We start from the raw sequence: 25560 nt of genomic DNA on the forward strand, positions 1-25560 counted from the left end.
GGGCAGATAGGTGACATTTACTGAATTGGGGAAGGCAGGATGAGGAACAGAAGGCCAACTTTCAGCTTTAGATGTGATACCTTGGACTGCCGAGATATCCAAATGGGGATATAAGGTTGGAGCTCAGGAGGAAGACGTAGGCTTGGGATCATCAGCATAAAGCCCTGAGAGTAGACGAGATTGCATAGGAAAACAGCATTGAAAGAGGCAAAAGCCAGGGGGAGTCCCAGGAGGATGCCAACATTTAGAGGTGAGGCAGGAAATGGATTCATGACAAAGCGAGTGTTGGATATGCTCAAGAAAAATGAGGAGGATATGGTATCATGGAAGCCAAGGCAAGAAGATTTTCCAAGAAGGAAGGAGTAATTCACTGGGTCATATGCTATTGAGTGATTACTAAGTAACATAAGGCCTGTAAAGGAGAATTGGATTAAGCAATATGGAAGCCATCAGTTACCTTCCCTAGAGCACTTTTCAGTTGAGTGATGGAAATGGAAGCCAGATCAGAGTATTTGAAGAAATGGGCACACACAGTACTCCAAAGTAAACTATAGATGGTTTGGGGACTTAAATGTGAAAGGAGAAACTAAAAACTTTGAGAAGAGAATGTGGAGGAATTATTTTCATGATTCTAGAATGAGAAACAACTTCTCAAACGATAAACAAAAAAGCACAAACCATAAAAGTTACCACTGACAAATTTGATTACTCTAATATTAATTGAACATTAAGAACCCTGCTTCGTAAAGAATACAAAAAACCAAGTTGCATATCTCACGATCCTCCTGTGTTCCATATTTAGGAATGTGGAGAAAATCTTGCCCACGGGCCCAGAGAAATGTTTAAGAATGTGCACGGTAACATCGTCCATAGAGCAAAAACCCAGAAACAGTTCTGATGACCAATCTCAAAAGAAAGGATATGTACACTTGTGGTATATTTATTGAACAAAATGTTACACATCACAACATGTAATGAAAATGATTGCAACTACATGGGTGTCTCTCACACATGTAACAAAGAGCCAAACATTCGATGTGCAGAAGATTATGTACTGGGTCCAGTGAGACCAAGTGTAAGAAAATTATTTAGAAATATGAATACCAATATCCAAAGAAAAAGCAAAAAGCATGGAAGGTATTTGTCCTTTCTCAGCAGACTTGAGTGTAGAGAGTAGTGGAGAAGATTACATTTTCAATATACTGGGTAATATTTGAATTTTTGAAACTATGTACATGTATTATTTTAATTAAAAAGTGTAAAGGCAAGTGTAAAAGTCAAGGAGAGGTGAGAAAATGGAGTTTCTATGAGGGACAGCTCTGAACAACTTTGGATCTGAATGAAAATATGGAGAGGGTAGTTGGCTGACACAGCAGATGGGGTCAAGGGAGGGTTGTTTGTTTTGATGGCTTTTTAAATTATTTTTATTTTTTTAAGTTTATTTATTTTGAGAGAGAGGGAGAGAGAGAGTGCGTGAGCATGCACGAGTAGGGAGGGGCAGAGAGAGAGAGAGGGAGAGAGAGAATCCCAAGCAGGCTTTGCACTGTCAGCACCGAGCCTGACACGGGGCTCAGTCTCACAAACTGTGAGATCATGACCTAAGTCAAGGCCAAGTTGGATGCCTAGCCAAATGAGCCAACCAGGTGCCCGTTGACTGCTTTTTAAAATGAAATATATTTCAGGGCGCCTGGGTGGCTCAGTCGGTTAAGCGTCCGACTTCAGCTCAGGTCACGATTTCACGGTCCGTGAGTTCAAGCCCCAGGTCGGGCTCTGGGCTGATGGCTCAGAGCCTGGAGCCTGCTTCCGATTCTGTGTCTCCCTCTCTCTCTCTGCCCCTCCCCCGTTCATGCTGTGTCTCTCTCTGTCTCAAAAATAAATAAACGTTAAAAAAAAAATTAAAAAAAAAATAAAATGAAATATATTTCATACTGTAGGGGCCAAGGGCAGGCCACCCTCAAATGTGCCACCTTGGTATATTTATTATTTCAAATAAAAGTTACTTAAGCACAACAATGCAAGAAAGACACTCAGACTCTTCTCTGTCCCCTTGAGAACAGAAAATAAATCTCCCATATGATACTCTCCCTGTACTAAGAAGTAAAAAGACATCCTTACCACAGGGATAGGAAATTTAAAGCCGAGAAAGCTGTAGAAACAAGTTTTGCTACCTTTTTTTTTTTTTAATCTGCTACCTCAACCCAAATTCCACTTCGAATTCCTTACTAAAAATAGCTCCTAAGCATCTGTTTTCTTTATCCTATTAATTCCTCACAAATTTGATGTCTTTATGACAACTGCCTGCCTTCCCTGGTCATTTCCTTGGGTCTCAATTTCAATACTAGGCCTCCTTATGTATGCAATAAAAATGTGTTTTATTCTACTGTGAACCTGTCTTATGTAAATCATATTCTTAGTCCAATTGAAAGACCTTGAAGGGTAGAGGAAGAATGTTTCCTTCCCTGCAGTGTGGAAGAACCCATTCAAGATGGGGAGGTCAAGCATGCAGAAGATTAGGGAGATGATAACCTTGAGTATGGTCCTTGAGAAGGCAAGAGGAAGTCGGGTCATACCATTTCAACAGGAGGACAAACACTTTGTATATGATGACAAGAAGGAGGAAGGAGGGACTGAGATAGATACAAGTAGCTGGGTGAGTTGTGTAGAGAAACTATGAGGAAGTTCCTTTCTGATGGGTTCACTTTCCTTTTTTTGAGTGAGAAAGGATCATTTGTTCAGAAGGATGGTTGGTTGGGGGGTGGTCAGAGCTCGAGAGTGGGGCCGTGATGGATTTGTCATTGTACACTTGGCGGTGATGGGTGTCCACTTAAAGATGAGGATCATGAATTTATAGTGATATCAATTCTGTCATTTATATAGTCACTTTGACCAGAATTAAAATCAGGGAATGTGTACTCCCTCATACCGACCCTGAGATATATGGTAACGTGCCAATGGCTACTCAAGGTTGAAGGATGACCATGGTATACTTTCTGGAAGGTAAATTTTACATGATAATAATTCATTTAGAATATTTTTGTTTAACATCCAAGAACACATATGATGGATTATTAGAACACAAAGTTCAAATAGATTTTTACAGTTAATCAAAATGTTTAAAAAATTTTTTAATGTTTATTTATTTTTAAGAGAGAGAGAGAGAAAGATTGAGTCAGAGCACAAGCAGGAGATGGACAGAAAGAGAGAGAGAGAGACGCAGAATCTAAGGCAGGCTCCAGGCTCTGAGCTGTCAGCGCAGAGCCTGATGCGGGGCTTGAACTCACAAGCCATGAGATCATGACCTGAGCCGAAGTCAGACACTTAACAGACGGAGCCACCCGGGTGCCTCCAGAATGTTTTAAATGGGATGTTATGATTGCAAGAGATGGCTCTCCCTCAAATTCCTGGGCAAGCGACTTGTTTGCTCCCCTTTGCAGATGGGGTACCTGGGTCAAAAGTTTGAGAACTAATGGCTTAGGCTGTAGTGGGTAAGGAAGTCGCACAGAAGCCAAGCAGAGACTAGGAACCATATTTTTGGACTCAAAAGCGTGTGATGTTTCTACCTTGCCACACAACATCTAAAGATTGTTCTTTAAGGTTGCTCATTTCTGCATTAGAATCTTCTCTGAGACTGCATTCTAGATGATGCACACAATAATCTTGTATTTCTTTTATTTAATGGACAATTGTGAATGTGGCTCCAAGATTCTGGCTGTAAACAGAATGGTATTAAAACCCATGTCAATCTCTGCCTGTCATTTGGCTGGTGGACTACCTGACTATTTTGGGTCTTTCTTTCGGTAGAATTCAGAGCTGTACAAATTGGGTTCCAAATTGTACTAATTCTGGACTCTGTTTAGGGAAATACATTTACATCTATATCATCCTTGCTGTTTGACAGATGAGTAAAAGGAGTCACAGAGGTGTTGCTTGCTCGAGATCCTAAAACTCACAAGCAGAAGCTGCTAGTTTCCTATTCTGTCAGAGTAAATGGTGCTGCTATTTTTGGTTCGGTGTTCTTTTCCATTTCTGGTTATCGTGATCAGAGAGAGACAAATTCTACTTTGTTTCTAAGATACTCTCTGATCTCTTTCAGGCAACTCACAAGCTGAATATTGTTGCTGAGGCTGTTACATAGTAAGGTCCTCGGGTGGTGGTGGCTGGTGGGAGATTATATGACAAAGCTCGTGGAACAAAATAAATATATTACCTCAAACTTTGTGCCAGGAATCACAATGAAATTGGTGGACTTAACCCTTCCTTAATAACTTGTCAAAACCTGTTATCTCCTTAATGCTATGTCCTTTGAAAAGAGCCAGAGGTGAATAAATCTCTCCAGTATTGAGTACCATGCATTAAAAGAAAAAGCATTTGAATAGTGTTTAAGGGGGTAAAATTATTTTAAGCATTTAGGAAAACTACAAATTCTATCTATATGCTAAGAAGGATAATATGATAATGGAGTCTAATGATATAGTCGTAATCAGATTAGGGAGAAATTTGCCATTGACAGGAAATAAGGGACTGGGATCTGGTGCCATTGTCATCCCGGGAAGGGGCTTGGTTTCGTGGATACAGGGGAGGCGCGCCGATTCCCTGCAGTGACTGAGAAGATGGGGAAAGAAAAGCAAATCAGGCGAAGGTTACAGATACAGCCAGAATTTTCCATCATGATTTTTCACTGGGGGGTTATTTTACAATGCAGGCATATGGGCTGAAAGTGTCTGAGGTTCTGCCTTCCCCACCACTTACCACTGGCCTGTTACTGGCTCTCCTAAGTGGGAATGAAAGGAAAATGGTGGTAATGAGCACGACTCTCCAAATGCTATCTTAGATCATACATGGAACTGTCTGTCTGTGGCACATAGACTCTAAGATGCCCCTGCCCCCCAGTCCCCTCCTTCTAGTCTACACGTCTTCGTGCAGTCTTGTCTTGAGTGTGGGCTGGCCTAGTCAATGGAATCCATCAAGAGGATGTGTGTCACTTCTGTATTAAACCACATAACTTAACTTCCAATTTGCTAGCACACCCTCCCCATCGCGGGCTGCTGTGTTGGAGAGACCCACAGGGCAAGGGATGGCCTTTGGCCAGCTGTCAGCAAGAAACCGAGACCCTCAGTCTACCAGCCTGCAAGGAGTTGAATTCTGCCAACAATCTCATGAGCCTGGGAGTGCATCCTTCTCCGGTCGAGCCTTAAAGTCAGCCCCCGCCCCCCCCCCCCCCCCCCCCCCCGCCGGCCAACATCTCTGACGGCAGTCTCGTCAGAGACCCTGAAGCAGAGAACCCAATTAAATAGTGCGTATGCTCCTGCCCCATAAAACCATATGATAACAAACGTGTGCTGTTTAAGCTGGGGGGAAGAAAACGGGGAGGCAGAGAATACTACCATCTTATAATTGCATGGATTCAATATGCTCTCTCATACTTCCATACTTTTGTCCGGCTGTGCCCTCTTCCTTCTCCTCTTCTTTCTGGCAGACTCTGATCCTTCTTGCACAAGTCAGCCATGGTACCTCCTCCCTGAAACCTTCTTAAATCGTCAGGCTCTTCCCCGCCGTGCCCTGGTGGCACCTAGTACCCTCTCCAGTCACACTTGCTATATTGCCGTTGATCACATATGACCTTGAGATCATAGGGCAGGAACCATGTCTCTCCAATTACTTCCCCAGTGTCGTCCAGAATGTCTGCCCCCAGAGCGCTTATAGTATTAATACCTGCTACTTGGATAAAGAAAAACTACCCAGACCACACCTTGGCGAGAGGGCCAAGGATCACAAACTCACCCTGGTCAAATCTCACCATCACAGAAATTTAAATAAGCCAAGGTTTCCCAGTTTCTGCAGCTGGTCCGCCAATTTTGCCACCACACTCATTGCACTAACATTTCAGCACAGACGAAAGAGATATGGAGATACTGAGATAATCTGTTCCCAGGACAGGTTATTTTGAGGAAACACAATGAGCATTAAAGCCCTGCCCAGACTTTTCTCTCACTTTGCATCCATGTGTGCTGTCCCATTATCTTGTTTCTCTTTTGCCCAACCATCTCCAGCCATGGCCTCCGTCCTAGGCTCTGTCTTTAAGCGTTGATAGGCATGTAGATGGTTGGTAAATGTGGCCTCTTGGCCTTCCTGGTATGCTGGGGACATTGCAGTCTGGGGACACCACCCGCACAGTATTTCTCACAGCCCTTCTGTCTAGGAGAGCTTTCTGCTGGTTCTTCCTGTGGCAATACCAACCATCCTCACAATGGCGTCCTGGGGCGTTGCCTTAGAGCTTGGACGTTAAGTGCATGGGCTCCAGTTAGACTATCTTGAATCAGATTCACAGCTTCCCTTCACTGGCTGTGACACGTAGGCAAGCTATTTCTCTATGTTTCATCTTCTTTATCAGTAAAACAGGGCAACAATAGTAGCACTTACTACATAGAATTGTTTCAAGGGGATTAAGTGTATTGATATGTCTCTAAAGCTCTTGAAATAGCTCCTGGCACTATAGAACTTGCTCTTGTTGAAGATTCCAAAGTTTGCCAAATAATAAGAAATGTGGGGAAAGAGATACACATGCTATGTTCTGGCCGAGACAATGCTAGAGGAGTCCCACACAGGAAACATTCAATATTGTGCCATTGTGCCGTTCAGTATTGGGCAAGTCTAGGTACATCAAAGGGTACAATTGTTCACGTTTTGATGCTGATTTCTGACTGTCTTGCCTTCTCTTTTTGGTTAAGTTGATGTTGTCCTTCCTTTAGATATCTCTGCATCCTGGCACCTTGGCAATGATCCCTTATTACTATAAGACAGGACAAATGTTACCTCCGTTTTCTCGACAATGAAAACCAAGGCAGTAAAAGATACCATATGAACTGATGGATACACGTTAGCCCACACGTATCTAAAATGCTTCTCGGTGCCAGCTTTCCCATCAAACTCTACAATAAATGATGGCAGTCCACATTAATTTCTCCTTTTCCTAAAGCCTATAACATGCTCATTGCTCAATTATACACTTTGTTGTTGTTGTTTTGTTTCATGCCCAGTAGTTATGTTTCAGTGAAGGGACTGAAAGCTTACTAAGGCCGGGGACTATACCTGGAGGGTTCGCTTTCAATCCTCACATAAAACACCTGACGTTGCGTTCCAAGAAACAGGTGCTCGGGGTATGGAAAGTAATGGATGGAAGAAAACCCAGCAATCCATGCCAGTCTCCGGGATGAGAGGAGGGCCCGTGTGCCAGGAGCTAGGTGGCTTTTCCTAGGATGTGCTACCAATTAAACGTGATTGGCTTCAACCTCTTTGGACCCTAGTAAGTTTTAGTATGGAAGTTAGCAGTGACCCCACCAAGAGAGACACAGCTCCCCACAGACCAGGCAGGTCTGTTCTTTGATCACTCCCGGTCCACATAATTATTGCTCATCTGTGGCCAACGGAAACCTGCTTTCTCCTCCCAAGAAAGTTTTGGTGTTCCATGCTGAAAAAATACATTATTGCTCTACATCACCCTGGCTCAATAAAAGGGAAGCTAAATCTTAAAAAAAAAACAAAAAACAAAAAACAAGAACCTAATGAGCATTCAACGTAGTTGGAACTGGATATGCCTGCAAGCAATGTATTAGCATATTTTCTTTTCTAACTTCTGATTTGTCCAGCAACACAAACCCTTACCTACTCATGCCTGCCAATGATTCATAAGTGCCTTAATTCTTATGGCATGTACTCGGTTTATTTGGCTAATTACAGTGTTTCGTGGTACACAGTGCTTTGCTTTTACTTCATCTGACAATTTATACTTGTTTTGCAACGTAAGTCAAATTTACTTGTAAATTTCCATTTTCACCTAGGTCACGGTGAACTGAAGCCCATTATATATTCATGTCCAACTTCCCTTTTTCATAACTCATTTTTGCCTTGTTGACTCTCACTTCAACTTTCCCTTCCCACATGAATGTCACATTTTTAGAACAGATGATTTCTATATTTAGCAACCTCTGGTCTTCACATTGTCCTGAGGTCATGGACTGTGGGGTGCAAGAATGAAGTTTCAGGTGTTTGACACTGATTTCAGATCACGTCTCCACTGCTACCTGCCTCGGAGCAAGTGTTTTCTTCCCCTTTAAGTTTCATTTGCTTCCTCTGTAAACAGGTGATACTATTTCCCTTACGGGTCGTCTTGAGGATTAAAAGGATTAACCCATTTCCAGCCCTTAGCACAGTGCCTGGGGCATAGCAAGTGTTCAGTAAGTGTCACTGGTGATTATCTACCCTTCCTCTTACCTCTGGCAGCTCTGCCCTCTGCATCTAAGGACTCCTCCGTCTTCCTAACGACATAACCTAACGGCATATCACCAAAGTAGCTTCGTACTGGAGCAAATGTAATGCCAATCAAAGACCCGTGCATTGTTTGTTGGTGATGTTTGTGTCATAGATGACATTAGTCCACGTCTGTGTCTAACATGCCCCGTGTCCACTTCCTCAGGGTGCTCTGAACCTGTTAACGCTGCTAGTAATTCCCAACCTTGGCATGGTATCAACTTCCCTTTGTAACCAATCTATGCCTCCTACAATCTCAAGCAATTCTAGACTTTCTCCTTCCAGATGATAGACCTGTGGGAGGCTCCCTAGAGTGGGTCAGTCATCAATGCCCTGCCCCCACTTCTTTCAGGAAGTCTGGCCTCTTTGCTACAGCAGTCCACTGTCTCCACCCTACTCCTCCAGGGAGCCCACCAGACTTTATCATTGGAGCCAGAGTTCCTCAACAGAGATCAGGAACTCAGCATCTTACTCCCCAAATATTTAATGAGTGAATGAGTAACCACACGGATGCTTCCAACAGTCAAACTAGCAATTCAAGGATAGGGGTAGGATTATTAATGTGTTGGGTTATGGACTAGAGATTACATCCCGTGGTAAGTCTGAAGTAGGTGCAGCCAAAACCCCAGCTGGGCCAGAATTGCACTATTTATTCTCTAGTTATGAACCACTTCCCCATGCTTTTTTTTCTTTTCTTTTTTTTTTTTCTGGATTTTTTTGGACCGCTATTTGATCCATATCGTGGGCTCTGTATTCATGTCAAGTTTTTTATTTTAGAGACCTAGCCAGACTTACTTTTTTGCCTTAATCCTTGTCTGTTAATAACTGCTTATTGAGATGCAATTCACATACCATCAAGGTCACCTGGAATTTCTGTGGAACGTTGTGCCCCCGTCCACACACCTCACAGTGGTATCTCTACCTTGCTATTTAAGGAAGCTATCAACTCCCAAACTCATTTTTTTTCTTCTTCTTTTTTTGTAGCTTCTAGCCCCGGTTTCACAAATGGTATTGATGGCTACCACTGAGTCTGTGTGTTAGGGGTAACAAACGGGGGGCCCGAAGGATGGAGGAGAGGAGGGAGGCACCCGTGTGGATCTTCCCCATCAAACATCCTTGCTCCATCATTCCCCACCTCTCCCCACACCTCAATTTCCACAGCGTCCATCGCCTCACCTCCTTCCCTCAAAGCAAATCTTTGGCGGAAGAAGCTCTGAGCCCAGCTCAGTTTACCAAGACTTGACCATGACACAACAAAAGATAAAAATAGTACCCCCTCCCTCTTGAGGTCGCTGTAAGGATTAAACTGGGTCATACATACACATACAGCACTTAGAACATTGCCTGACGCCTCGTAAGTGTTCAACATAGGTTAGTTTCTATCATTGTTACAATTATTGTTGCTATTATTATCATTTGGTTCTGCATCTTAAAGCAGCTGAGACCAATTCCAGGAAGTGAGAGGTGAACTTGGCCTGGGGAGGGGGGCATCTTTGTTCTACTATATCACTGATATTTTACCAGCCATTAGAATTACATGTAGAATCCTATATTTGAAGGACAAATCCAATCTGTGCCCATCATATTCATAAGGGTCTTATCTATGCAGCAGCTATTTTTCTGACAATATACATAAATCTAGGTTTTATAAAGTTAATCTGTTAATCCAAAAAGAGAAAAGCTCAGGGGGCACCTGGGTGGCTCAGTCGGTTAAGCGATCGACTTTGGCTCAGGTCATGATCTTGCGGTTTGTGGGTTCGAGCCCTGCGTTGGGCTCTGTGCTGACAGCTCAGAGCCTGGAGCCTGCTTCGGATTCTGTGTCTCCCTCTCTCTCTGCCCTTCCCTCACTCATGCTCTGTCTCTCTCTCTCTCTCTCTCAAAAATAAATAAACATTAAAAAATTTTTTTAAAGGAGAAAGGCTCAGAATGCAGATACCTTTTCCTTTCTTTTGGCTTGGAGTGCAAACACTATGTATGTTTCATTTTTTATTTTTTGAGTGTTTATTTATTTTGAGAGAGAGAGAGGGAGGGCACAAGCAGGGGAGATGCAGAGAGAGAATCCCAAGCAGGTTCCACACGGTCAGTGCAGAGCCAGGTGTGGGGCTTGATCGAGCGAACTGTGAGGTCATGACCGGAGCTGAAATCAAGAGCCAGATAGATGCTTAACCAACTGAGCCACCAGGCGTCCCTGGAAGTCATGGTTTTTTTTTTGTTTTTAATTTTTTTTTTTTAACATTTATTTATTTTTGAGACAGAGAGAGACAGAGTATGAACGGGGGAGGGTCAGAGAGAGAGGGAGACACAGAATCCGAAACAGGCTCCAGGCTCTGAGCCATCAGCACAGATGCCTGACGCGGGGCTTGAACTCATGAACCGCGAGATCATGACCTGAGCTGAAGTCAGACGCTTAACCGACTGAGCCACCCAGGCGCCCCGGAAGTCATGTTTTAAAGATGCCTGAGAAGAAAGATATCACCGTGGAGCTTCCTTTGGGCTTTGGACTCCTACGTCTGCAATAGGTGATCTAAAAGGACATAAAATGACATTTGGTTAAGCCACCGTATGTTTGATTTTCTTTCTTTTGGTTTGCCAAAGGCTCAAGCATAGGCAGAATGTATGGCTGTCTATACGGAATGATTTGAGGAAATGTGAACAGATAAGTTTGGATAAAACAGAATGGTCTCTTTTACTTCTTTGAAATAGTACAACAAACATTCTTTTTTATGTACAAAGTTTTCATGTCCCTTTTAAAACTCAAATTCTGGAGGGGCACTTGAGTGGCTCAGTTAAGTGTCTGACTTCAGCCCAGGTCATGATCTCACAGTTTGTGGGTTTGAGCCCCGCATTGGGCTCTGTGCTGACAGCTCGGAGCCTGGAACCTGCTTCGGATTCTGTGTCTCCCTCTCTCTCTGCCCCTCCCCCACTCACACTGTCGGTGTCTCCTTCAAAAATAAACATTAGAAAAATTTTTTAACTCAAATTTTGGAAATTACTATATCTGTTTGGATATGTATGGACTCTGGTTTCTTATTTTCTGTATTCTTTTTTTTTAAGTTTAATAATTGATTAATTAATTTAGAGAGCGTGGGGGAGGGGCAGAGAGAGGAAGAGAAAGAGAGTCCCAAGCAGGCTCTATGCTGTCAGCATGGAGCCCGATGAGGGGCTCGAACTCACGGACTGTGAGATCATGACCTGAGTTGAAGTCAAGAGTCAGACTCTTAACTGACCGAGCCGCTCAGGAACCCTTTATTTTCTATATTCTTGATGCTCTGACATCTGGGGCCTTGCTGACCTGAGAGGGACTGACCCTCCCAAGGTTACCTAATTTCTAGAGACAGTAAACGTCCGGAGGCACAAATCAGCCAATCCAGAGCCCATACCTACCTCCACCCTCATACTCTGGGTCACCATACACCTGCCCTAATCAACCCAGGGCCAGATAGATACCAGACAACCACAGACACCCCCATGCCCCAGAACCTGTGAAAATTATTCAAACCAGCCAATCCCACACTTGCTTAGCCTGCTTACCTCACCTAGACATTCCTTTCTTGGAAAACCACAATAAAGACTCTTGCCCATCGTCCCCCTTCCTGCTCACCTGGCCTTGGTGCTTCCCTCTGTGGCCCTACTTGGCAAGCTGTGCTCTCTGTAGGACTGTGAGTTTAATAGGAACATCTCCCTTCGTGGCAATCGTGTCCACGTCTGTGTCTTGCCATGCCTGGTTAAAACGAATCTTGGGTACTATTAAAACTGAATACCAACTCAAGTGGCTTCGACATCTGAGCCTTGGAGAGGCAGGATGGACACCCAAACAAAAGAAAGCATCTTTCAGTTAGGGAACAATAGAACTTGTATAGTAATTCACCCTTTAACGTAAAGGAGATTCTCATTTCATAGAAAGAAGGGGTCCAAGAGCATAATGTGCAGAGTAAAGAGTTAACTTTTCTGAGTTAATATATCAAACTACATGTTCTGGAACAAAAATGCCCCCTTTTCCCAAAGTTGCCTGTCGATGGGCAGACGGATACGGTGATCCTCCTGAGGAGGGTCCGTGGCTCCTGAAGAGACTCAGCAGCATATTTTGCTGTAAGCCTCGCCTTTCTTTACTCGCTCTTTCCTCTCTTCTCTCTCTCTTTGGCCTCCTGAAACCGTGTACATTTGCTAACACACTTCTCTTCTTTTTCTACAGTTCTATGTTCCCAGGGAACTTTATGGCTGCCCCAACACATCTCTCTTCATTGTTTCTGGATGAGCAGACCTAAGGTTTTTTACTCCAGAAACTGAGCTTTGAGCTTATTGCCATAATTTGACAAGACTCTGGGGTCACCTTCATGGACATGGGGGGAATGTGTACTGTGGGCATATAAAAATATTGGTGAGGCAAAGGGGTGGACTGTGGCAAGAGGCAGAAGCTCTCAGTGCTGTTGTTCTGATCCTTGTCCTGACGTCTCCTTTCCATCGAATATTCCAAGTGCCAACTCCTTCGATCTTAATCCTGCAAATTCAGCTAATGTATGACAACTACAAAGGAAGTGTTTGCCAACTACATCCTGCACCATAAGAGGTCTGTGATCTAGCCACTTCATCTGAGAGGCTCAAAATATTTGACAATTCAAATGAAAACCAGCGGAGTGTAGAGGGTTGCAGTTATCCCGGCATCTCCCCAAATGGAGGTCTAAATTAGCTGCGGTGTGGGTGAGAGGAAACCTAGCTAGCTTCTCTGAGCCATCTTGAAAGCAGACAAGGACTTCACGATGCTGACTGTGTTATTTTAGCATCAGATGGAATGTGGAATCGTGGTAAAAGGAAAGGTCTGGAGCCATGCTGACCTGGTTTTGAAGCCTGACGTTGTTGAGCCACCTTGAATAGGGCCCCCCGCTGCTGTAAGTTGGAGATAATAATAGGATCACCATAAAGGGCAAATGTATGGGACGTCCGGGCGGCTCAGTTAAGCATTCGACTTTGGCTCAGGTCATGATCTCGCAGTCTGTGAGTTCGAGCTCTGCGTCAGGCTCTGTGCTGACAGCTCAGAGCCTGGAGCCTGCTTTGGATTCTGTGTCTCCCTCTCTCTCTGCCCCTCTCCCTCTGAGTCTCTCTGTCCTTCGAAAATAAATAAACATTAAAAAAATTTTTTTAAATAAAGGGAAAAATGTCTGTAAAGCCCCTGCCTATTACAGGGCCTGGGATGGAGTATGTGACTAATCAATGGAAGCTGCTTATCACAAAAGCAAATGCAATGTTAGGAAGTCACCACTGTCTGGTTTTGACGAACTGGGTAAATAAGTTTCCTTATTTTCATGCATACTCACGCTCCCCGGGGATGAATCAACCCAAGGGACAAAATCACTTAGAATGCCTCCATCAATATTTTTCCATTTTCAGGCTAACATCAGGCTTTATCATTTTGCTTTGCATTACTTGTGAACATGAAAAAGTTCTAGCCACTTAAGTAAAAACAGTAGCATCTGTATTTCAAAATCCATATATCATGGGTTAAAATATGAGATGTGACAGCTACGGTCAGAGCGAGGTTTTGGTGATATCTTAATGGTATGCTACGAAAACTCTAAAATGCTTACCTTATCCCCATCCGCCAGCCATCAGAGTGGACGCTGGAAAGATTTTTATTAATAATACATGTGACACCATATCAGACTGGCACCGGCGATCAGCTGTCTAAAATTATTTTTAGGACAGAGCAAATATAAACCGACCAACCAATCAAAACTGTAACCAGGGAGACCTTCTCCATGGGAATGTAATTTCAGGTGGAAAGTTCCTATACACTAGTTTAGTAAACTATTTCTAAGTCTGTTCCTGTGGCATAAGGGCCATTTTTATGTTAGTCTACATCCAAATCACCTGTGGTGAGCATCGACCTCCCACAGGATATTTTTATCACTCCATATAACATCCAGATGAAGCACCAATAACTCTTCTCATAACGAGGACCTGGATGATTTTAGTTTGACTTGATTTTTTTTTTTCCATTTAAGTGTGAGAGAATCACAACACAAGAGGGCAAGACATATGAGAGATTAGAGCCACACAGATACTCTATGAATTTACACCTTGAAAAACCCCGTGGTACAAGGACAAGTGACCAGATTATACTCTGCTTCATGTGTGGAGAATAGGGCTACAATCCAAGCTCTTGGAGTACTTTTCCTCCTGCTCTAAATCTGCTTAATACATGTAAAATATTGTCACAATTTTAATGCAGTTAAATACCCTTACCTTTTCTGTAGATATAAGCACTGTAAAGTGGTATATCTCTCTGCGAGAATCTCATGAAATTATTGCAAGTCAAACTGACACAAATGCTCAGAAATAAATGTAAAATGAAAGGAAAATAGTGGTACATATTGAATCTCATGTGTATACTTTAAAACCTATATTTTTGTGTTAGGTTTTCTCCTCCAAAGATAAGCTCTTCGAGTTCCAACTTTTATTTTTTTAAAAAAAAATTTTTTTTTCAACGTTTTTTATTTTATTTTTGGGACAGAGAGAGACAGAGCATGAACGGGGGAGGGGCAGAGAGAGAGGGAGACACAGAATCGGAAACAGGCTCCAGGCTCCGAGCCATCAGCCCAGAGCCCGACGCGGGGCTCGAACTCACGGACCGCGAGATCGTGACCTGGCTGAAGTCAGACGCTTAACCGACTGCGCCACCCAGGCGCCCCTCGAGTTCCAACTTTTAAAGACTGCTTAAATATCATGGATCTGAATTAGAAGCTTACTTGTAACTGAACTGTGACCATAGTGTGTTCTTTGTTGTCAAAGGAAGCCTCTGTGGCGTATTAATTTCTTTTAGTAACTGATCATTTACTTTGAGCAGAGATCGTGGAAGGGCCATGATCATGATCCAGAGGACAGCAAGTAAAGGGATAAAATACAGCAACGCGAGAGTTGTTCAGGTTACGGTGAGGCCAAGTGTCTACAAATGGAATTAAGAGAGGAAATGAGTTTGGATCCAGATAGGGGGAACTTTGGACTTGGAGCCAAACCCATTCTTCAGCTTAACTTTAGTCCTATGCACAAGACAAAGAGCAAGAGACTATTTTTTTCACTTACCCTATGGTTACCCAAGCACAAAGGAATCATAAATGATAGACCGTCAGCAACTTCTTTAAAAGCCACAAGATGGGGAACGGCACTTGAGCCTAGCGTATACCCTTTGCAACTGTCACTGTCCTCTCCAGACTTCCTAAATTGCCAGCCGCAGGAGGGAGTAGGGTGAGGTGGTGGACAGCGTCCTGACTTTAGAGTCACAGACCTGGATCAAAGCCTCCAGTGCCATTTGCTGTCTCTGGGCTTTAGTGAAGCCTTCCTCATATGCAAAACAGCAATAGAGATACTAACCCTCTGTGGTCGTCGGATGATTACACGGGATCATTTATGGAGAGGATTTTAGATTCAACAAACAGTGGTTGACGTTATGATGGTGAGTAACCCAGCTACGTTGGCATCCTACCTTGTATTCTTTAAATCATCCCTTTCAAAATGTTCACCGGCCCTTCCCAGGAGTAAGTGCAGGCCCCTCAGTTCCTACCCCCTAGCACCCTCCTCTTGGCAGCCCGAACAGTTACTGTCCCCCACGCTGCCTGGGAGAATGTTTGCCATGTGGGCCAGCTCCCCTCTGCTCCTACAGAGTCTCAGGCCACTTTGACCTTGAAGGAGAGCGCCTTGCTTTCCCTTGTCTGTCTTGGCACCAACTTGGAATAGGTCCTTTCCCCTAATTCCCCACCACAGGGCTGACACCAACCTTTGCCTTAACTAGAGTTTGTTGGAGGTTCAGAACTCATGGAAGGGAAGCATAATTCAGGCCGAAACTTAGCAACACAGCACAGGTCCTGAGCCGTCCCCCAGGTGCCTTGCCAGGTGCCCACAAGAAAAGCTCCAACCTGCTCGGGATCTCGGAGCTCGGGCCCAAATGACTCCAGGCTTCAGGGAGGAGGGCACTTTCCCTCACTCCAATTTAAGAACCAACGCTAAGTCCTCTTCTCCCATCCCGTGATTAACTCTGCCTCATGTAGCAAACCCACTCTACCTACAGGAATATGCTCCGGCCATGGTCGAATAATGTTGTCAACAGTAACTGGGTGGGGAGGACAGCCTCAGCTCAGGAATGACGTGGAGACCCGGAACTGGTGCCTCTCCTCCCCCCGCACGCCCCCCCGCCCCTCCGCCCCGAGCTTCCAGGTTTCCTAGGGGGTCCCAGACACTTGTTGAGTCACCAGGGTTGTCAAGTGGATGAGGCTGGGCAACTGGAACCCATGTCTGGGTCCCGAGATTCAATCCCAACATCCACCAATTGGTAGCACAGAGGGTGTGCATATCCTGTCTTCCCTCTCACAACTGACTCAGGAACTGGGCCAAAAGGAGTCTGTAGGGCTGTAGACAGCTGAAGGACCTGGCGAGGGGAAAGACAGAGAAAGCAAAGTGAGCCAGAGTAACAGGCATGGCTACTTTGACATCTCCCCCTGCCGCCATCTATCTATCTATCTACACGCACACATATATACATATGTACAACCATATATACATACATATGTGTATACATAGTATGTATATACATATTGAATATTATAATCAATTGAGTATATATTTGAATATATGTATTGAACATATACAATTGAATATATGTATTTATATTAGTCAGGGTTCTCCAGAGAAGCAGAACCATATATATATATGGAGAGTGAGAGAGAGAGAGACAGACAGAGAGAGACAGACAGAGAGAGAGAGAGGGAGATTTTTTCTAGGAATCGGCTCATGCAGTTGTGGAGGCCCAAACTCCCACAGTCTGTCATCTGCAGGCTGGAGAACCAAGGAAGCTGGTGGTGTAATTCAGTCTGAGTCTGAAAGCCTGAGAATCTGGGGACAATGGTGTAAGTCCCTGTCTGAGTTCGAATGCCCGAGAACCAGGGACACCGATGTCCAAGGGCAGGAGAAGACGGATGTCTCAGCTCAAGCAGAGAGAACAAATTCACCTTTCCTCCATCTTTTGTTCTATTCTCAACCGATGGGAGGATACCCACCTGCACTGGTGGGGACAGTCACATACAAAGTCGCTCCTGTGGTTTTGTTATATTATATAAGATTCCTGGGGCGCCTGGGTGGCGCAGTCGGTTAAGCGTCCGACTTCAGCCAGGTCACGATCTCGCGGTCCGTGAGTTCGAGCCCCGCGTCAGGCTCTGGGCTGATGGCTCGGAGCCTGGAGCCTGTTTCCGATTCTGTGTCTCCCTCTCTCTCTGCCCCTCCCCCGTTCATGCTCTGTCTCTCTCTGTCCCAAAAATAAATAAAAAATGTTGAAAAAAAATTAAAAAAAAAAAAAAAAAAAAAAAAAAAGATTCCATGTTCTCAGCAGACTCCCTCTAGTCTGTCTCTGTCTGTCTATCTGCCTTTCTCTCTTGCTGACTTTTGAAGAAGCAAGCTGCCATGAATCCTACAGTTGCAAGGAAATAAATTCCGCCAACCACCTAGGAAGCTTGGAAGCGGGTCCTTCCCTAGTCAAGCCTCCAGATGGCAGCCGTGGCCAGCATCTTGAATGCAGCCTTGGTAGACCCATCTACACTGTTCCTGGACTTCCAACCTCAAGAAACCTTGAAATTCTTTAAGCCTTTGTGTTTGTGGTAAATTCTTACACACCATAGAAACCGATACAGTCAATAATGCTACAGACTATTTTTTCAATCCTTTTTTTCAAGCCTTCAATCCTTTCAAGATTTCTGGATCCTTATGTTTTGAATGTTTCTTATAAGCAGCACATAATAGAAAAAAATTAACCATCACATTATTCAATTGAATACATATGTGTATGTATGAATGCATGGACCTATATATGTATATGTGTGTGTACGTGTGTATATTCAATTGCTCTCCTTAAGTCTTTGGGTTTTACTCCATTCATCGTCATCTCTCTCTCTCTCTCTCTCTTTCAATTTCCAACACTATTTTCTTTCTTACTTCTACTTGTCTGCCAATCTCTCCTTTAAATAGAGCCATGAGGGGTGCCTGGGTGGCTTGGTCGGTTAAGCGTCCGACTTCGGCTCAGGTCATGATCTCACGGTCCGTGAGTTCGAGCCCCGCGTCGGGCTCTGGGCTGATGGCTCGGAGCCTGGAGCCTGCTTCCGATTCATGCTCGATCTCTCTCTGTCTCAAAAATAAATAAATGTTAAAAAAAAATTTTAAATAGAGCCATGATATGAGACTTAATTTCTTTTTTTTTTTTCTTAAGTACACTCCATGCCCAACATGGGGCTTGAACTCATGACCCTGTGATCAAAAGTTTCATGCTTTACCGACTGAGCCAGCCAGGCGCCCTGAGACTTCACCATTTTTATTTTTTTTCTTCTACCTTGTTTTCCTGTTAAAATTTTTTTATATGCAAAGTGGTTGAGGCTTATAGTTGATGTTTATCTGTTTTTCACTTAAGTAGTCTCCAAACACCCTTTCCCATGGTCAGTGACCTTCTACAGAGAAATGTCCCCACCCTTGTTCTAAGCAAACACTAGAGTGTCGTACCAAACAATGCTGCCTGACTACGGAATGTTGGGTAGCATTCTTTGCAGCCCAGCCAATCTGGCAGGGAAAACATTCAAGAGGGCTCTTTGTGTTGGAGCAAAGCAGCGGGACAGGACTAAGGCAAAAATGGTAACTCAGGCCAACGTGCTGGCATCCCTGGGATTGATTCCTACAGGTTTAATATAGCTCAAGCTAAGAGAGTTGTTACATGTTGTTGCAAACTCAAGCACCACTAGAACTGACTATTGAGATTGGCAACGGGAACCAAGGGCAAAGTGCTTGGAACGAATATATGGTTTTTCTCCAAGATAGGCTGGGAAAACATGTCCCGTCAAGACACCGCCGTTCTGATGTGTGTCTGAAACTATGTGGAAACAACTGAGTGGAGCAGAGGCTGAGGATTTTGTCATCGGAATGAGAGAGATTCAGGTTCGGACCTCAGCTGCGTGCCTGCTACCTGAGCTGTACTCGGGCAAGGTCGTGGCAGGAGATTTCAGCCACTGGGTCAGTCTGGGGAGAGAGATATAATGGGGCAGACAGAACGCTCAGCACTTCATCCATATAGACATAATCGATTCCAATTTCCAACTATATCTAAACAGGACCAGTCCTATCTGGGGTAATGAGACAATGCATTTTACCTATGGAGACGACTTTGTGCCAAGCTTTTAAGAACTATAGCTAATGAAAACATTTGTAGTACTGTTTCCAGTGTGTGTGTGTGTGTGTGTGTTTGGGGTGGGGAGATATTCCCCACACCACCAAGAAATTCTTGGATACAAGCTGGGTGTACTGCAATTCAACTCAGTTCTGACACTTGTCAGATTCCATAGGTGAAGGGCTCAAACAAGAGTGCCTTGCCCTCAACCCCCTCCCTTCAGGGATCAATCACAAGGCCAGAAGGGAAATATTTCCAAATAAATGGACATGCTTTTTTCTTTTAATTTTTTTTTTAATGTTTATTTATTTTTGAGAGAGAGACAGAGTGCGAGGGGGGAGGAGCAGAGAGAGAGGGAGACACAGGAATCCGAAGCAGGCTCCGGTCTCCGAGCTGTCAGCCCAGAGCCCGACGTGGGGCTCTAACTCACGAACCTCAAGATCATGACCTAAGCCGAAGTCGGACGCTTACCAACTGAGCCCCCCAGGCACCCCGGACATGCTTTGTTAATGTATTGGAAGACTCAATATAGTAAAGATGCCAATATTTCTCAAGTTGATCTATAGATTCGATGTGATCCCAATTAAAAGAAAAATCACAGCAGGATTTTTTTTTACAGAAATAGACAAACTTATTCTAGACTTTGCATGAAACGTCAGAGGAGCTACATAGCCAGAACAATTTTGAAAAATAACAAAGAACTCGCATTACCAAATTTTATCACTCGTAGTTACCAAGATAGTGTGATTTTTGCATAAGGATATGCATGTAGTTCAATGGAATAGAAAATGCAATCCAGGAACAGACCCACACAAATATGGTCAACTTATTTTTCACAAAGGTACAAAGACTAATTCGACAGAGAAAGGATAGTCTTTTCAACAAATGGCCTAACACAATTGGGCATCTATATATCTCACACTTTATACAAAATTTCACTCAGACTTTATAGTTAAGTCTATTTTTTTTTAATTAAAAACTTTTGGAAGAAAACAGGAGAAAAACCTTTATGATCTTATCAGGAAGAGTTCTTGGATATGGCAACAGAAAACATAATCTGTAAAAGAAAAAAGATAGAGTGAGCATCATCAAGATTTAAAAATGAAAACATTTTGCTCTCTGAAAGACAATGGCAGACAATGAAGAAACAAGCCGCCGACCTGGATAAAATATCTTCAAATCTCATATTCATCAAAGGATTTAGATCCAGTATTTATTAAAAAAAACTCTCAAAACTTAACAGATAAATCAATTTAAAGACAGGATCTGTCTAGATGCTTCTCTAAGATAAAGGGATGTCAAATAAGTACATGAAAACATGTTCAACACCATTACTCATCATGGAAATGAAAATTAAAGCCACGATGAAATACAACTACACGTCTGTTAGAACGGCTGAAGCAAAAAGCAAAATATAAAACTTGCAATTCCGAGTAATGGTGAGGAAACAAAACAACTAGAACTTTCATGCATTGCCGGGGGCGAATGTAAAATGGCCAATCATTCTAGGAAAGAGTTTGACAGTTTCTTATGAAGCAAAGCACACCCTTACAATCCGATCCAGCAGTCCCCCCGCCCCCAAGTATTTACCCTAGATAAACGAAAACATCGGTGCTCTCAAAAACCTGTAAGTGAACATTTATGGGAGCATTCTTCATAATCACTCAAACGAGTCAACAACCTGACCGTCCTTCAGCGGATGAATGGAATCACAAAACTGGAGATCCCTGCAGTGGAATACGATTCACCATAAAAGGATACCAACTACATGGCTGAATCACAAATGCATCATGCTGAGTGAAAGAAGCCAGTCTCAGGGCTACGTGCCATATTGTTCCATTTATATTACATTCTGGAAAAGGCAAAAGTGTAAGGAGAGAGATCAGTGGTTGACAGGGGTTAGGAATGGGAGAGGGTTTGGCTCTGAAGAATAGCATGAGAGGATTTTGGAAGTGACAGAACGGCTCTGTTCTCTAATTGTGGTGGTAGCTATGTTGATGCAGGTGTTAAAATTCAATGACATGTACACCCCGAAAGTTAATTTTGCAGTATGCAAATGAAAACAAATAGGTAAGACTATACTTGGATTATGAAGAACCTCAAGAAAATGATTAGTATAAAATTTAAGACCGTGGTTGCTTTCGGAGTTGGGGGGGGGTAGCTGTGTTTGGGATAGAGTATGTGGGGGAGACTTTGGGGTGACTGGCCAACTTCTATTTCTTTACCTCATAATTATTCACTAGGCTAACACATTTGTGTGGTTTTCTGTATCTATATTTTGACAATAAAAGGATACGTAGATATTGAACCAACAAAATTTCAATGTGATTTTACGTAAAACTTGCCGAGAAGGTAAGTTCTAAGGACTGGTAATGTCCTGTTTCTCAAGCTGGATGATAAGTATTTAAGCATCTATATTATCAGCATAGTTAATATACACATTATCAGTATAGTGTACTCTCAACAGATACGATTTATACCCTCTTTTGTATATATGAATTAGTTCATAGTGGAAAAAAATCCTTCAAATTACACATTACCCAGAGCTTTTTCAAACATGCCGAACAACTATATATTATTTACCAAACTAGCGTTTTCCTAAACACCTATTTTATGCCCAGTATAAGCAGGATCTTTTGAGGTGCATGGGGGAAATACAGAGTTACTTGAATATTTTACATTGAGGATGGATTCATGTGTTATTCATAGAAAAAATTGAATTAAAAGTAAGAAAACTACAAAACTTTTTTCCTGCTTCAGAAAATTAGAATCTTATTCAGGAGAGGAGAACACAAATGGGAAGACCGTGGAGAGTGTTAGACTGATCTTCTGGACCTTCTGCTGTGCACGGTGAGTGTGTAAATAAGTGTGCCGTGGGGCAAGGATGTGCAGTTTGGGGGAGAACTGATGCCCATTAGTTGTGTCCCAAACTACATGCATATTCACCCCAGCCACACTTAAGTGAAAGTTTATTAGACTTTTAAGCCCCTTTGTTCCAGGAGAATATATAAGCACCAAACGACATATTTTAAGTTGCAATTCAACAGGAACATAAGTTATCAGAAACAGAAGTTTATTTTACAGGCAGCTTCCCAGGGTTGCCCCTATTTTAAATGGCAAAATACACCTACTTATGTACTTAGCATTAGAAAGCCAAAGGAAGTAAGCCACCGATTTCTCTATTGTGTTATAGTTCATTACATTTTCTTACACTTCATCTGCCTTCTGACCCTTTTCCATAACCTTGATACCTTAACATTCTTCTATTTCTTTGCTGTTCCTTTAGAAAGGGAACAGCCGGAGATTGTTAGCTTACTGTTGATTTGGAAGAGCCAGTGGGCTCTTTGCAGGCACCCTTTCGGGGGGCGCTAGAAATGACTCCCATTGGGATCTCTGCATCTTCGGAGCCTCACAGTTAAGCTGAGCATAATTAGGGGGCCATATCATTTAGTGTCCAAACTGGAAACTTGCGAAAAGGGGTGCCCCCAGTCACTGTATAAACGGGGGCTGTCCTGGATAAACAGGGACACACGTCATCCTGGTCAGAAGCAAGCTGGAGTGTCCAGAGGAGAGTAAGCAGGAGGGCACAGGTACCTGAGATGGTGATGTGTGAGGAATGCGGACAGCGGCCATGACTGTCTGGTCGGAGACATGGAGGCCAGGGTACCATGACCATGGGCTGGGGCTTCGTACATCGCATGGGTAACTGACCTGGACAACCTCTATAAGCCTAGTTCCTATCACTGATGGCAAAGCACCGCATCTGCAAGGTTGTGATTATGCGTTTTATGCGTGAGTCTCTGTTTTGTGGTGTGAGAGTTGGGTGAGTGTGTGAGGGGGTGTGGTGGAAGTGGCTTTTGTCAAGGCCCCCTCCTTGTGGCTCACTTTCTGGACGCTGCTCTATTTTTATGGTGATGCTGATTTCGTATAGGGTCGGCTCACTGCTTGCCTTTCTTGAGTTGGCATAAAATCTGCTGTGATTTCTAGAGGGTTCAACGTGACTTTTTCTTCCTGAGTTGTAGCAGTTTATGAAGCCACACCCGTGGGTCATGAGCACACGTGTGGAGGTGCTGGTGAGGTGAGACCTCTGCTTGACTCGCAAGGGCGGAACCGGAGGGGAACAGAGGGTCCTGGAAGGCGCGGAGAGGAGAAATGCATCATATACAGAGAAATGGAAGCAGAGAGTCCCCAGAAACAATCCTACCCATGAGCAACCATGTCCTCACCTCTTTCTTATCACATCTCTGCCTACAGGTCTAATACGATAGCATTATTATTAGCATTATTGATAGCATTATCAATAACATGTCTAACATGCACACGCTTAACGTCTTTTCATTCATCAACAACACGTATCTATGGGGCGCCACCATGTGCCACTCTACATACTAGAGACAGAGTAGTAAGCATGACAGGCAGGATCCATGCCCTCAGGGAGGTGGGGACAAGTGTAAACAAACACACACAGTTGAGATAATCTCAGAGAGTGAGGTGTGCCGTGTAACTGAAAAGCTCAATCCACATTTATTGAGGGTTTGCTCTGTGCCCGACGTTGATCTACACGCTCTATGTGTGTTAGTTGACTTAAACCTCTGGGCACTTTTATACTGCCCGTGACATCATTATCGTCCCCATTTTATAGATGAGGAAGCGGAGGCACAGAAAGCAAGATTAAGTCGTCGTCCAGGGCCATGCGCCAGTAAGGGGTAAAACTAAAATTTAAATACAGACCATCTGATTCTGAGCCCACATCCTTAGCCATTATGTCACATGCTAAGAGCCCCTGAGGTCCAGGGAGGGTAAAAGGTGCTGGGCGGACTTAGGCCGTGGCTGGGATGAGAAGCCTGTGTTAAATAGAGTGGCCAAGGGAGATGTCTCAGAGGAGGGGGCATTTCAATTCAAACCTAAGTTATGAGAAGTAGCCAGACATGTAAAATCCCAGGGTAGAATTTTCCAGGCCTAGAAATCAGCTAGTACAAGGATCGTAAGGCAGCAAAGAGCTGGAATTGTTTGAGTGACAAAACGAGAGGAGTGGGATGGTCATAATCTTCATGAAAAAGGAATCCTAATTCAAAGCAGAAAAATCTGGCTGACTACTTGAGTATCAGTTTCTTGGTCTACAAAAAGGAGATGACACAGCTGGCCTTACCCACTTGTTACAGAATTCAAGCGGTGGCATGATTATAATCACAGCTCCTAATAACATGTCCACAGTAAGCAGAGCCTGGCTATCTCACCTTTTCCCATAAGAACACGTCCATGTTACCAGTTCATATCTAACGGAGCAGATACTGTGTACCTTGCACAGCCCACATGTCATGAAAGTCATCACATGTATCTTTCGGAGGGTACCTACCACCCCCATCTTGTTGATGAGAAACCGAAGCTCTCAGAGGGCGAGTAATACTACCCACGTCACGTCTCTAATGGATACGGTAAGACTGTGCTTCTAACGCAGTTTTGTCCTACTTCAAAGCACAAGGTGTTTTCTACCCTCCTTTGTCAATTGCAAACTCAGGCGTAGCCGGCAGGGGACAACGTCTCGTGTGTATTGTAGCATCGCCCAGATGCAGACACCGTGCAGGAAATCTTTGGATGGTGGCTGTGATGAAGACGGTGATGGTATTGACGCCATGACGACGGAGTAAAGCAAAGCGAACTGGAGGGGCGGATTGCTTCAGCTGCGTTCCTGTCCTCGGGTGTCCAAAGGCGCCTCACAAAAGGACGTTCTTCCACTGCTCTGAGGCTGTGCGGGCTTGGCCTGAGAGAATCAAGAATAAAGCTGATTGCAAACTTGGTGCATAACAGAGAAAATAAAGACATCATTTACTGACTGATTTGGACTAAGAAAAGATGTATTTACTTGCAGTTTATTATGTTGAATGTGACAGGCATACATTTGTGCTTTTTATTGAATGATGGCTTACTACATACAGGAATTGGTGCAATTTGTAATGCAGATTATGTTTTTAAACAAAAAAGGGTGCAAATACACTGATGACTGTCACATGACTTGCTCTGCACTTCTCAAAAAGTGGCTTGAGCGTGGGTGGCACTACAAATAA

The 25560-nt window shown here is 43.6% G+C and overlaps 1 long non-coding RNA gene and 1 other non-coding gene across 2 annotated transcripts; one reads left to right on the forward strand and one right to left on the reverse strand.

Annotated features, from left to right (window-relative positions):
* Positions 1–18559: 18559 nt before the first annotated feature.
* Positions 18560–18632, reverse strand: TRNAK-UUU (transfer RNA lysine (anticodon UUU)). Its single transcript has one exon. It is a non-coding gene; the product is annotated as a tRNA-Lys (tRNA).
* A 265-nt stretch (positions 18633–18897) lies between these two features.
* LOC125939542 (uncharacterized) lies at positions 18898–25332 on the forward strand. Its single transcript, XR_007463087.1, has 3 exons — positions 18898–19341; positions 22256–22345; positions 25014–25332. It is a non-coding gene; the product is annotated as an uncharacterized LOC125939542 (long non-coding RNA).
* The last annotated feature ends 228 nt before the right edge of the window (positions 25333–25560 follow it).

Source organism: Panthera uncia (genome assembly GCF_023721935.1).
Source record: "Panthera uncia isolate 11264 chromosome B2 unlocalized genomic scaffold, Puncia_PCG_1.0 HiC_scaffold_25, whole genome shotgun sequence".
Taxonomy (NCBI): Eukaryota; Metazoa; Chordata; class Mammalia; order Carnivora; family Felidae; genus Panthera; species Panthera uncia.